Source organism: Petromyzon marinus, chromosome 65, assembly GCF_048934315.1.
Source record: "Petromyzon marinus isolate PM22_M1 ecotype Great Lakes invasive population chromosome 65, UKy_Petmar_22M1.pri1.0, whole genome shotgun sequence".
Classification (NCBI taxonomy): domain Eukaryota; kingdom Metazoa; phylum Chordata; class Hyperoartia; order Petromyzontiformes; family Petromyzontidae; genus Petromyzon; species Petromyzon marinus.
The window spans coordinates 8,830,571-8,843,456 of NC_133731.1; the positions used below are offsets into that span (position 1 = coordinate 8,830,571).

Consider the following 12,886-nt stretch of genomic DNA (forward strand, 5'->3'; position numbering starts at 1 on the left):
ATACACACACATGGGAGCATGCAAGTACAGGACAGCACAACTCTGGCTTTTGCTGTGCTGCCCGCTACCCAGCCTACAGCAACCCTGTTGTGCACATAGCTCGCCTATCCCAGCATTCTCCTCTCTCAACAGTCGAATTGATTCTGCAGTAGCCACAGATAGATGTATCTGTATATTAAAGAATATGAAATTGGAATTATATATATTTAAATAATACGTACGAGATAAGGAATTTGTTGAAATAATTTCGTTGAAAATAATAAAAGTTGAAAATCTGTTCACTCGGGGATCATAACGGACAGTGACGTTAATGAAGATGATGGCGATTATGATGATTGCGGTGATGATGATGATAGCGATGACACGCAGACTCACAGAGACCCATAGACACACACAGAGACCCATAGACGCACACAGAGACCCATAGACACTCACAGAGTGCCATAGACATCCACAGAGGCCCACAAACTTACACAGAGACCCATAGATACGCACATACTCACAAAAACATGCACAGAAACCCATAGACGCGCACAGAGACCCACAGACTCACACAAAGACCCATATACACGTACAGAAACCCATGGACATGCACAGAGACCCACAGAGACTCAACGAGGCTCCAACGTAATGTTCCTCAACCATCTTCAGACGAGAGAGGAGGCGCATTCGCCGATTCGACAATAATCAGTGTGAGGGAGTGAGGGCCGCCACGCGTTTGAAGCCATTGGCGGGTTTTAGACAGCAGCACGATGGCGATGGGGTGGTGTTTTCCTCGCTTGTGGATTGTCAGGGCCCCGCGCGGGGCCTTGACAATGCAGAACCACACCGCCTCTGTCCTTCGTTTCGATTGACGTCGTTCGCGCCTTTCAGTGAACGCATCACCCCTCCCGTGATGTAAACCGCCGGGGTATTGCCGCTCTGTCGTGCTCACGACTCTACTCTGTAGGGGCATTGTTGCGTAAGAGGGGATTCATCAGCTAAAAGGCCCTGATGCCATTTGTGCAATCAAATTGCCGTCCGTAATGCTGTTACTCTGGATACACCACACGTCACACACACACAAGTCACACGTACATACACACGTACACACACACGTCACATAATACACACACACGTACACACACGTCACACACATACACACACACGTCACACACACACACACGTACACACACGTCACACACGTACACACATGCCACACACATACACACGTACACACACGTTACACACATACACACACACATACACACACGTCACACACATACACACACGTACACACACGTCACACATACATACATACACACACACGTCACACACATACACACGTACACACACGTCACACATACACACACATACACACACATGTCACACACATACATACACACACGTACAGACACGTCACACACATACACACGTACACACACACGTCACACACATACACACACGTACACACACATACACACGTACACACACACGTCACACACACGTACACACACGTCACACATACACACACACACGTACACACACGTCACACACATACACACACGTACACACACGTCACACACATACACACACACGTACACACGTCACACACATACACGTACACACACGTCACACACATACACTACCGCTCCCACAAACACGCGCACATGTACATAGTCAAAGATCCCCAGTATGACCTTAACAGACTGTTGGGGAAAGTGCTGTAAGCGAGTAGCAGAACCTATCAAGGCCGGCACGGCACACGAGGGGTACCACGCCCAGCCGCCTTTGTCTCCCCCCAGTGTGACGTTTTAACACGTCGCAATAAAATACGCATTTGAGGCTGCCCACGACCAGTTCCAGACAATCACCACGGGTCGTAAGGTTCGTAGCGCAAAGTACTAAACACTACACAAACCGCTCCCCATAACAATACATGTCACGCAAAGACAAATATCGCCCCTATCGCCTTTAACGGACTGTTGGGGCAAGGGCTGTGAAGCGAGCAGCACCGATATGTCATGAGCGGTGGCGCAGTGGTTGGCGCACTCTGCGCTACGCAACTGCGTTGGATATCCCCCGCTCATGGCCACCAACATCTGAACCCCGTGCTGGGCCTCCTTGAGGCTGATTAAGCCCTAAATGAGTATTTGTTGCGATGTGCAAAAACTGGGGAAGACAAAGGCGTCCGGGCGTGGTTTTTAGCCACACTACCCCCTCGTGTGCTGTAATCGGCCTTAGCACGCAAACACAAATAAAATAAAGGTCTCCGGAGAGGTCTTATCAGACTGTTGGGTCAAGTGATGTGAGCGAGCGCCTGTGAAGGCTTGCATCAGCACACGATTAGCGCAGTTGGCTATGTACGGTGCGAAAGAAGTTCCACACACATACATTGTGGCTGAGTCCACCTAGGGGAGGCCCTGGCCCGATTCAGTACATCGTCACTGGTATTGGCCGTAGGCGTTAATTGAACTCGTGTCGCCGTGATCGTAGTACAGCGTGGTAACCGCTACACTACCCGCTATACTACCACTCCCCGCACACACAGACAAATATCCCCCGTATCGCCTCACCAGACTGTTGGGGCAAGTGTTGTGAGCGAGCAGCGCCTATGAATACCAGCGGGGCACACGAAAGTGTGTTCGGCTGCCTTTGTATCCCCAGAACTGCTGTTCCTTACGCACACGGCACAAGTTACGCATCCAAATGTAAGGCTGAGTCGACCGAGATAAGATGCCCGTTGTACAAGTTCAGACACCAGTTGACAACCCGCTGTAGGTCAACCTGCAGCAGTCAGGTGGCAATTCACGCGCTGTTGACCATGCCCTACCCGAGGTCGACTCCTGCCATCGTTAAATTGTTTCTGTAGCTTCTCACTCCAGCGCTGTCCTCCAAACAGTCTCGTCCCTTCACCTGATGAAGGCCGCTTGTGTTGTGGCCGAAACGTCGTGATTTTTTGTTATTTTTTTGTTATTTTATTTTCACCTACGTGACTTTACCCAATAGAACCAAAGAGTATGTTTCTGTAGCATCAACACATTACACTATTTTAATTTTACGAGATAAGGCCCCACTGAGCTATGTAACTCTTTTTCAGAAGGGACCTGGCTATCACAAATGATAGCTCAACGAAGTGGCTTATCATCATCATCATCACGCGGAAATGTTTGGCAGCAGCCAAATACTCTGAACGCGTGATGTTGATTCTAAACGTGGAGGGAGAACCCGCAGGACTCGGAGAATAATGCATCACAGAGAGAGAGACACGCAAACTCCAAATATACAGCAGGAGTCGTCAGCGTCGGAATCGAACCCACGATCTCCTGTATACCAGGCGAGATAATTAACATCTCGCCACCGCGGCATCTGGCACGGGCCATCCCCTAGGTAGGCTCGGACCAAAATGAAGAGCTTCGATGGGTTCGAATCCGGCTGCTCCACACGCCACAGATTATTCGGGAGGCTGCGCATCCCCACGATCTCTCCTGCCTATCCCCTCTCATCTCACCCCACTCCCCGCCACACATTTTCTTACCTATGAAGGCCGGCACGGCACACGAGGGGGTGGGTGGCCAGCACCACCCCCGGCCGCCTTTGTCTCCCTATCGCTGATATGTACACAATGCATGAGATACTCATTTGAGGCTGGGTCGACCGAGGACAGGGCCGAAGACGATTCACAGATTCGCCACTGGCGTTGGCCGTGAGCAGAAATTTAACGCGGGTCGCCGGGTTCGTAGCGCAGTGCGTTGACACGGACACAGCTACACACAGACACAGCTACACAGACACAGCTACACACAGACACAGCTACACACAGACACAGCTACACAGACACAGCTACACACAGACACAGCTACACACAGACACAGCTACACAGATACAGCTACACAAACACAGCTACACACAGACACAGCTACACAGACACAGCTACACACAGACACAGCTACACAGACACAGTTACACATACACAGTTACACATACACAGCTACACACAGACACAGCTACACACAGACACAGCTACACACATACACAGCTACACACAGACACAGCTACACAGACACAGCTACACAGACACAGTTACACACAGACACAGCTACACAGACACGGCTACACAGACACAGCTACACACAGACACAGCTACACAGACACAGCTACACACAGACACAGCTACACACAGACACAGCTACACAGATACAGCTACACAGACACAGCTACACACAGACACAGATACACAGATACAGCTACACACAGACACAGCTACACAGACACAGCTACACACAGACACAGCTACACACAGACACAGCTACACAGATACAGCTACACAAACACAGCTACACACAGACACAGCTACACACAGACACAGCTACACACAGACACAGCTATACAGACACAGCTACACACAGACACAGCCACACACAGACACAGCTACACAGACACAGCTACACACAGACACAGCTACACACAGACACAGCTACACAGACACAGTTACACACAGACACAGCTACACAGACACAGCTACACAGACACAGTTACACACAGACACAGCTACACACAGACACAGTTACACACACAGCTACACAGACACAGCTACACAGACACAGCTACACACAGACACAGCTACACAGACACAGCTACACACAGACACAGCTACACAGACACAGCTACACAGACACAGCTACACACAGACACAGCTACACACAGACACAGCTACACAGATACAGCTACACAAACACAGCTACACACAGACACAGCTACACAGACACAGCTACACACAGACACAGCTACACACAGACACAGCTACACAGACACAGTTACACATACACAGCTACACACAGACACAGCTACACACAGACACAGCTACACACAGACACAGCTACACACAGACACAGCTACACAGACACAGCTACACAGACACAGCTACACAGACACAGTTACACACAGACACAGCTACACAGACACGGCTACACAGACACAGCTACACACAGACACAGCTACACAGACACAGCTACACACAGACACAGCTACACACAGACACAGCTACACAGATACAGCTACACAGACACAGCTACACACAGACACAGATACACAGATACAGCTACACACAGACACAGCTACACAGACACAGCTGCACACAGACACAGCTACACACAGACACAGCTACACAGATACAGCTACACAAACACAGCTACACACAGACACAGCTACACAGACACAGCTACACACAGACACAGCTACACACAGACACAGCTACACAGATACAGCTACACATACACAGCTACACACAGACACAGCTACACATACACAGCTACACATACACAGCTACACACAGACACAGCTACACACAGACACAGCTACACAGACACAGCTACACAGACACAGCTACACAGACACAGCTACACACAGACACAGCTACACACAGACATAGCCACACACAGACACAGTTACACATACACAGCTACACAGACACAGCTACACAGACACAGCTACACAGACACAGCTACACACAGACACAGCTGCACAGGCACAGTTACACACAGACACAGCTACACAGACACAGCTACACACAGACACAGCTACAAAGACACAGCTATACAGACACAGCTACACACAGACACAGCCACACACAGACACAGCTACACAGACACAGCTACACACAGACACAGCTACACACAGACACAGCTACACAGACACAGTTACACACAGACACAGCTACACACAGACACAGCTACACACAGACACAGTTACACAGACACAGCTACACAGACACAGCTACACACACAGCTACACAGACACAGCTACACAGACACAGTTACACACAGACACAGCTACACACAGACACAGTTACACACACAGCTACACAGACACAGCTACACAGACACAGCTACACACAGACACAGTTACACACAGACACAGCCACACACAGACACAGTTACACACACAGCTACACAGACACAGGTACACAGAGACACAGTTACACACAGACACAGCCACACACAGACACATTTACACAGGCACAGCTACACAGACACAGCTACACACAGACACAGCTACACACAGACACAGCTACACACAGACACAGCTACACACAGACAGTTACACACAGACACAGCTACACAGACACAGCTACACAGACACAGCTACACACAGACACAGCTACACAGACACAGCCACACACAGACACAGCTACATAGACACAGCTACACAGACACAGCTACACAGACACAGCTACACAGACACAGTTACACACAGACACAGCTACACACAGACACAGCTACACACTGACACAGCTACACACAGACACAGCTACACAGACACAGCTACACACAGACACAGCTACACAGACACAGCTACACAGACACAGTTACACACAGACACAGCTACACAGACACAGCTACACAGACACTGCTACACACAGACACAGCTACACACAGACACAGCTACACAGACACAGCTACACAGACACAGCTACACAGACACAGCCACACACAGACACAGCTACACAGACACAGCTACACAGACACAGCTACACACAGACACAGCTACACACAGACACAGCTACACAGCTACACAGACACAGTTACACACAGACACAGCCACACAGACACAGCTACACAGACACAGCTACACAGACACAGCTACACAGACACAGCCACACACAGACACAGCTACACAGACACAGCTACACAGACACAGCTACACAGACACAGTTACACACAGTTACACACAGACACAGCTACACACAGAAACAGCTACACAGACACAGCTACACACAGACACAGCCACACACAGAAACAGCCACACATAGACACAGCTACACACAGACACAGCTACACAGACACAGCTACACAGACACAGCTACACATAAACAGTTACACACAGACACAGCCACACACAGACACAGCTACACAGACACAGCTACACACAGACACAGACACACACAGACACAGCCACACATAGACACAGCTACACACAGACACAGCTACACACAGACACAGCTACACAGATACAGCTACACATACACAGCTACACACAGACACAGCTACACATACACAGCTACACATACACAGCTACACACAGACACAGCTACACACAGACACAGCTACACAGACACAGCTACACAGACACAGCTACACAGACACAGCTACACACAGACACAGCTACACACAGACATAGCCACACACAGACACAGTTACACATACACAGCTACACAGACACAGCTACACAGACACAGCTACACAGACACAGCTACACACAGACACAGCTGCACAGGCACAGTTACACACAGACACAGCTACACAGACACAGCTACACACAGACACAGCTACAAAGACACAGCTATACAGACACAGCTACACACAGACACAGCCACACACAGACACAGCTACACAGACACAGCTACACACAGACACAGCTACACACAGACACAGCTACACAGACACAGTTACACACAGACACAGCTACACACAGACACAGCTACACACAGACACAGTTACACAGACACAGCTACACAGACACAGCTACACACACAGCTACACAGACACAGCTACACAGACACAGTTACACACAGACACAGCTACACACAGACACAGTTACACACACAGCTACACAGACACAGCTACACAGACACAGCTACACACAGACACAGTTACACACAGACACAGCCACACACAGACACAGTTACACACACAGCTACACAGACACAGGTACACAGAGACACAGTTACACACAGACACAGCCACACACAGACACATTTACACAGGCACAGCTACACAGACACAGCTACACACAGACACAGCTACACACAGACACAGCTACACACAGACACAGCTACACACAGACAGTTACACACAGACACAGCTACACAGACACAGCTACACAGACACAGCTACACACAGACACAGCTACACAGACACAGCCACACACAGACACAGCTACATAGACACAGCTACACAGACACAGCTACACAGACACAGCTACACAGACACAGTTACACACAGACACAGCTACACACAGACACAGCTACACACTGACACAGCTACACACAGACACAGCTACACAGACACAGCTACACACAGACACAGCTACACAGACACAGCTACACAGACACAGTTACACACAGACACAGCTACACAGACACAGCTACACAGACACTGCTACACACAGACACAGCTACACACAGACACAGCTACACAGACACAGCTACACAGACACAGCTACACAGACACAGCCACACACAGACACAGCTACACAGACACAGCTACACAGACACAGCTACACACAGACACAGCTACACACAGACACAGCTACACAGCTACACAGACACAGTTACACACAGACACAGCCACACAGACACAGCTACACAGACACAGCTACACAGACACAGCTACACAGACACAGCCACACACAGACACAGCTACACAGACACAGCTACACAGACACAGCTACACAGACACAGTTACACACAGTTACACACAGACACAGCTACACACAGAAACAGCTACACAGACACAGCTACACACAGACACAGCCACACACAGAAACAGCCACACATAGACACAGCTACACACAGACACAGCTACACAGACACAGCTACACAGACACAGCTACACATAAACAGTTACACACAGACACAGCCACACACAGACACAGCTACACAGACACAGCTACACACAGACACAGACACACACAGACACAGCCACACATAGACACAGCTACACACAGACACAGCTACACTCATACAAAGACAAGGACCCCCCCCCCCCCCCCCCCGTGTCGCCGACATAGACTATTGGGGCAAATGCTGTTCGCGAGCGCCGATAACGGTCGGCATGGTGTAAATTGTTGTTGGGCCGAGGACCCACGCCCGGCCACCTTTGTCTCCCAGTGTTAATCGTGTACGCATCACACCAGCGAATCATTTAATGCTGAGCCGACCTATGAGAAGCCATGAACAATAACCGGTTCAGATATTCGTCATTCGCCATTGATGTTGGCAAGGTGTTCGCAGCGCAGAGTGCTAACCACCACGCCACCGATCTCCAAACGCACATACATAGGTACACTGACACACGTACATACATACGGTTGCTGAACGAATACATTATGAGTTCGCACTCATTACACACAAGCCTCAAATGAACCACAATACCTTGCGGATCGCGTCAAGGGGCTTGAACAATCACGCGAACTCCGATCATCTTCGCTGTAGCAGCTTTTGGCTCAGCCATCGAACAAATATGGTCATTGCATCGCGCGCTTTCAGATGCGCTTCTTCGGCCGTCTGGAACGCTCTTCTTTCAGATATTAGGAAGACACTCGAGATATGCATTTTTAAATCTCATTTCTTTATAACTGCTTTCTGTGTTTAGTTTGTTGTCCTTCCTCCGCACCTCAGATTAGCACGGTTGGCACCGTACGGTGCGAAATAATTTCAACACGCACACAACACACAGCCAGACGTATGCAAGACGACTTACATTGACATGACAAAGACAAAGATCCCCCGTATAGCCTGAACATACTGTTGGGGCAAGTGCTGTTAGCGAGCACCTACGAAAGCACGCACGGCACACGAGAGGGTGGATGGCCAACACCACACCCGGCCATCTTTGTCTCTCCAGTGGCGATGTTTACACACAGCACCAGGTACTCATTTCAGGCTGAGTCGATCTCGGGGAGACCCATTATCGGTTTAGATAACCGTTGCTGGTGTTGGCCATCAGCGGGAATTGAACTTGGGTCGCCAGGTTCGTAGCACAGCGCGCGAACCGCTCCACTACCGCTCCCTATACAAAGACAAAGATCCCCCGTATAGCCTAAACAGACTGTTGGGGCAAGTGCTGTTAGCGAGTAGCACCAATGAGGGCCGGCACAGCATACGAGGGGATTGTTGACCAGCACCATTCCCGGCCGCCTTTGTCTACCTAGTGGCGATGTTTACCGCACACCGCCACCAGGTACTCAAATAAGGCTGAGTCGACCACACATGTACAGAAACACACATGTATTGTGTGTTCATGTATTGTTACACACAAAGACATTAACACACACACGCGCGGATGCGCGTTCACACCTGTAGTGTTCACCCCTGTAGTGTTCGCACCTGTCACACCTGTAGTGTTCACCCCTGTAGTGTTCGCACCTGTCACACCTGTAGTGTTCACACCTGTAGTGTCCACACCTGTAGTGTTCACACTTGTCACACCTGTAGAGTTCACACCTGTAGTGTTGACACCTACCACACCTGTAGTGTTCACACCTGTCACACCTGTAGTGTCCACACCTGTCACACCTGTAGTGTTCACACCTGTAGTGTTGACACCTGTAGTGTTCACACCTGTCACACCTGTAGTGGTCACACCTGTAGTGTGCACACACGTGGTGTTCACACCTGTAGTGGTCACACCTGTAGTGTTGACACCTGTCACACCTGTAGAGTTCACACCTGTAGTGTTCACACCTGTAGTGTTGACACCTGTCACACCTGTAGAGTTCACACCTGTAGTGTTGACACCTGTCACACCTGTAGTGTTCACACCTGTGACACCTGTAATGTGCACACCTGTAGTGTTCACACCTGTGACACCTGTAGTGTTCACACCTGTAGTGGTCACACCTGTCACACCTGCAGTGTTCAGACGAACTGACCCGCACGTTGACTCCGCGTCATCCCTTCCTTCTCGTCCGTTTATTACTTACAATATATACTGCCAGTAATAGTATATACTGCCAGTAATAGTATATATTGTAAGTAATAGTATATATACAGTCTATTATTACATACTGTCTTTGTCCTCGGAAGGGGAGCTGCCGTCATTTGCCGTCTAAAATAAGATGTTTTTACACCCCAGGTCTCCATATTTCGCACGTGTCCACATCTTACCCTACCCCTCCGCGTATTGCATTAGTGACAGCATATAGAACCGTTGTTATTATTACAGTATACATATATACTGTCTTCGCAGTCAGAGCGCACGGTCAGATCCGGAATGCTCCCTCACATCTAACCCTCCCGGTATTATGCATCACCAACATCATCACAACCATCGCCAACCACCACCATCACCACCATCATAAACACAATCTCCACCATCGTCACCACCACCACCAATATCAAAGACGAATAGCCTGTAACAGACTGTTGGGACAAGTGCTGTTAGCGAGAAGCACCTCCAATTAGCACGGTTGGCTATGTACGGTGCGAAAGAAGTTCAACGTACATTTGAAGGCCGGAAGGCACACAAGGGGATGGGTGGCCAACACTGCACCCGACTGCCTTTGTTTCCCCAGTGGCGATGTTTACACACCGCACCAGCGACTCATTTGAGGCTGAGTCGACTTAGGGGAGGTCCAGGACCGGTTCAGATAATCGTTACTGATGTTGGCCGTGAGCGGGAATCAAACTCGGGTCGCCGGGTTCGTTGCGCAGCGTAGCGCTAACCACTACACCACCGCTCCCCATCGCCACCATCACCACCACCATCACCACCACCATCATCATCACCAATGCCGTTGATTATTTAAAAAAAATGTAACTCACCTAGACGATCCGACTCTCAGTGATTAAATATCGATGGATAATTCCTTCCCAGTGTCAGTCACATTGCGCGCACAGCAGTCCACCTCCCCACAGCCGCCTTTGTATCCCCCGCGCCCCCACCTCCCCGGCAACCCCCTCCACCGTGGTGTCCGCTGGCGATGTTCCTTAGCGGTGCTTCTTCTTCCATTGTTCCCCGCGGCTTTGCTTCCCACGCATGTCACGAACACCCCCCCCCCCGGGGGTGAGGTGGGGTGGTGGTGGTAGTGGCTATTTCGCGTAAAATATTTAAGATAATAAAATAAAACAATGAATTTTTTTTTAAATTCAATATCAAAACGTTATTTTTGCCTCCCCGCAATTCAATTTCAACGCTACGCTTCCATTGCGGTTGCAATAGCATACACGTGTCTCCCTGCCGTGTCTCCCTGCGTGTCTCCTGTGTGGTGTGTGGTGTGTTGGCTGTAGCACTGTGTGTATACGCTGTCGTCTCTCTGTGTGCCTGTGTGTCTGTGTGTGTACACACGCACGAACACACGCACGACAATGAGAGATGAGCAGTCGTGCACGACTGTGCCTGGACCGGGTTCTCTCTATGCGAGATCGCGAGTGGTGGTGCATATATATGTGTGCTGTGTGTACGCGTGTGTCTATCTGTGTACACAGTACGCACGCACACGCACCGCAATGATAGAGGAGCAGTCGTGTGCGATTGTCCCTGGACCGTGTTCTCTATGCGAGAGAGCTAGTGGTGGTGTGTGTGTATATATATGGGTGTTGTGTGTACGTGCGTTTGTGTATATGGTGGGTAGGGGTGATGCACGCAGCTTAATTTCTTATGGAATATTTTTGAGGCTCCCCCTCCCTCTAGTTGCATATAGCAGGGGGGGGGGGGGCTGGGGTGGTAGCTATGGGGGGAGGGAGATTTTCCTGAGATCAGCCCTGGACAGCTCCGGTTGAAATTATACACAAGGTGTGTGTTTTGTGCGTGTGCGTGCATGTGTGTGGGAAGCTGCGAACGAGGCCACCCGAGTTAGATTCCCGCTCACGGTCAACACCAGTGACGATGATCTGGTCCTGCGTCTCTCCTAGGTCGACTCAGCCTCAAATGAGTTCCTGCTTCGATGTGCAAACATCGCCACTCGGGAGGCAAAGGCGGCCGGTGTGGTATTGGTCACCCATCTCCTCATGTGCCGTGCTGGCTAACAGTCGGTTGAGTCGACCCGGGAGATCGTTGTCTTTGTCTCGAGAGTGCGTGTCTGTGTGGGTCACGTTGGGGCAATGGCTAGCGCTCTGCGCTACAAACTCGGCCGCTTCACTTCGATTCCTTGCTACGGCTAACATCAGTGACGATTGATATCTGAA

General features: G+C 50.1%; 1 protein-coding gene across 2 annotated transcripts in view; it reads right to left on the reverse strand.

Moving 5' to 3' along the window:
- Nucleotides 1–12,374, reverse strand: part of LOC116956383 (muscarinic acetylcholine receptor M4-like) — a 50,290-nt gene extending 37,916 nt beyond the window's left edge. The window contains exon 1 of one of the 2 annotated variants that reach the window (XM_076054354.1): nt 12,205–12,374. The gene's annotated coding sequence lies outside the window, so the exon portion shown is untranslated. Of the gene's footprint in view, nt 1–11,524 lie in introns of both variants that reach the window. The other variant, XM_032977966.2, reaches the window with a different exon arrangement.
- Nucleotides 12,375–12,886: the final 512 nt, after the last annotated feature.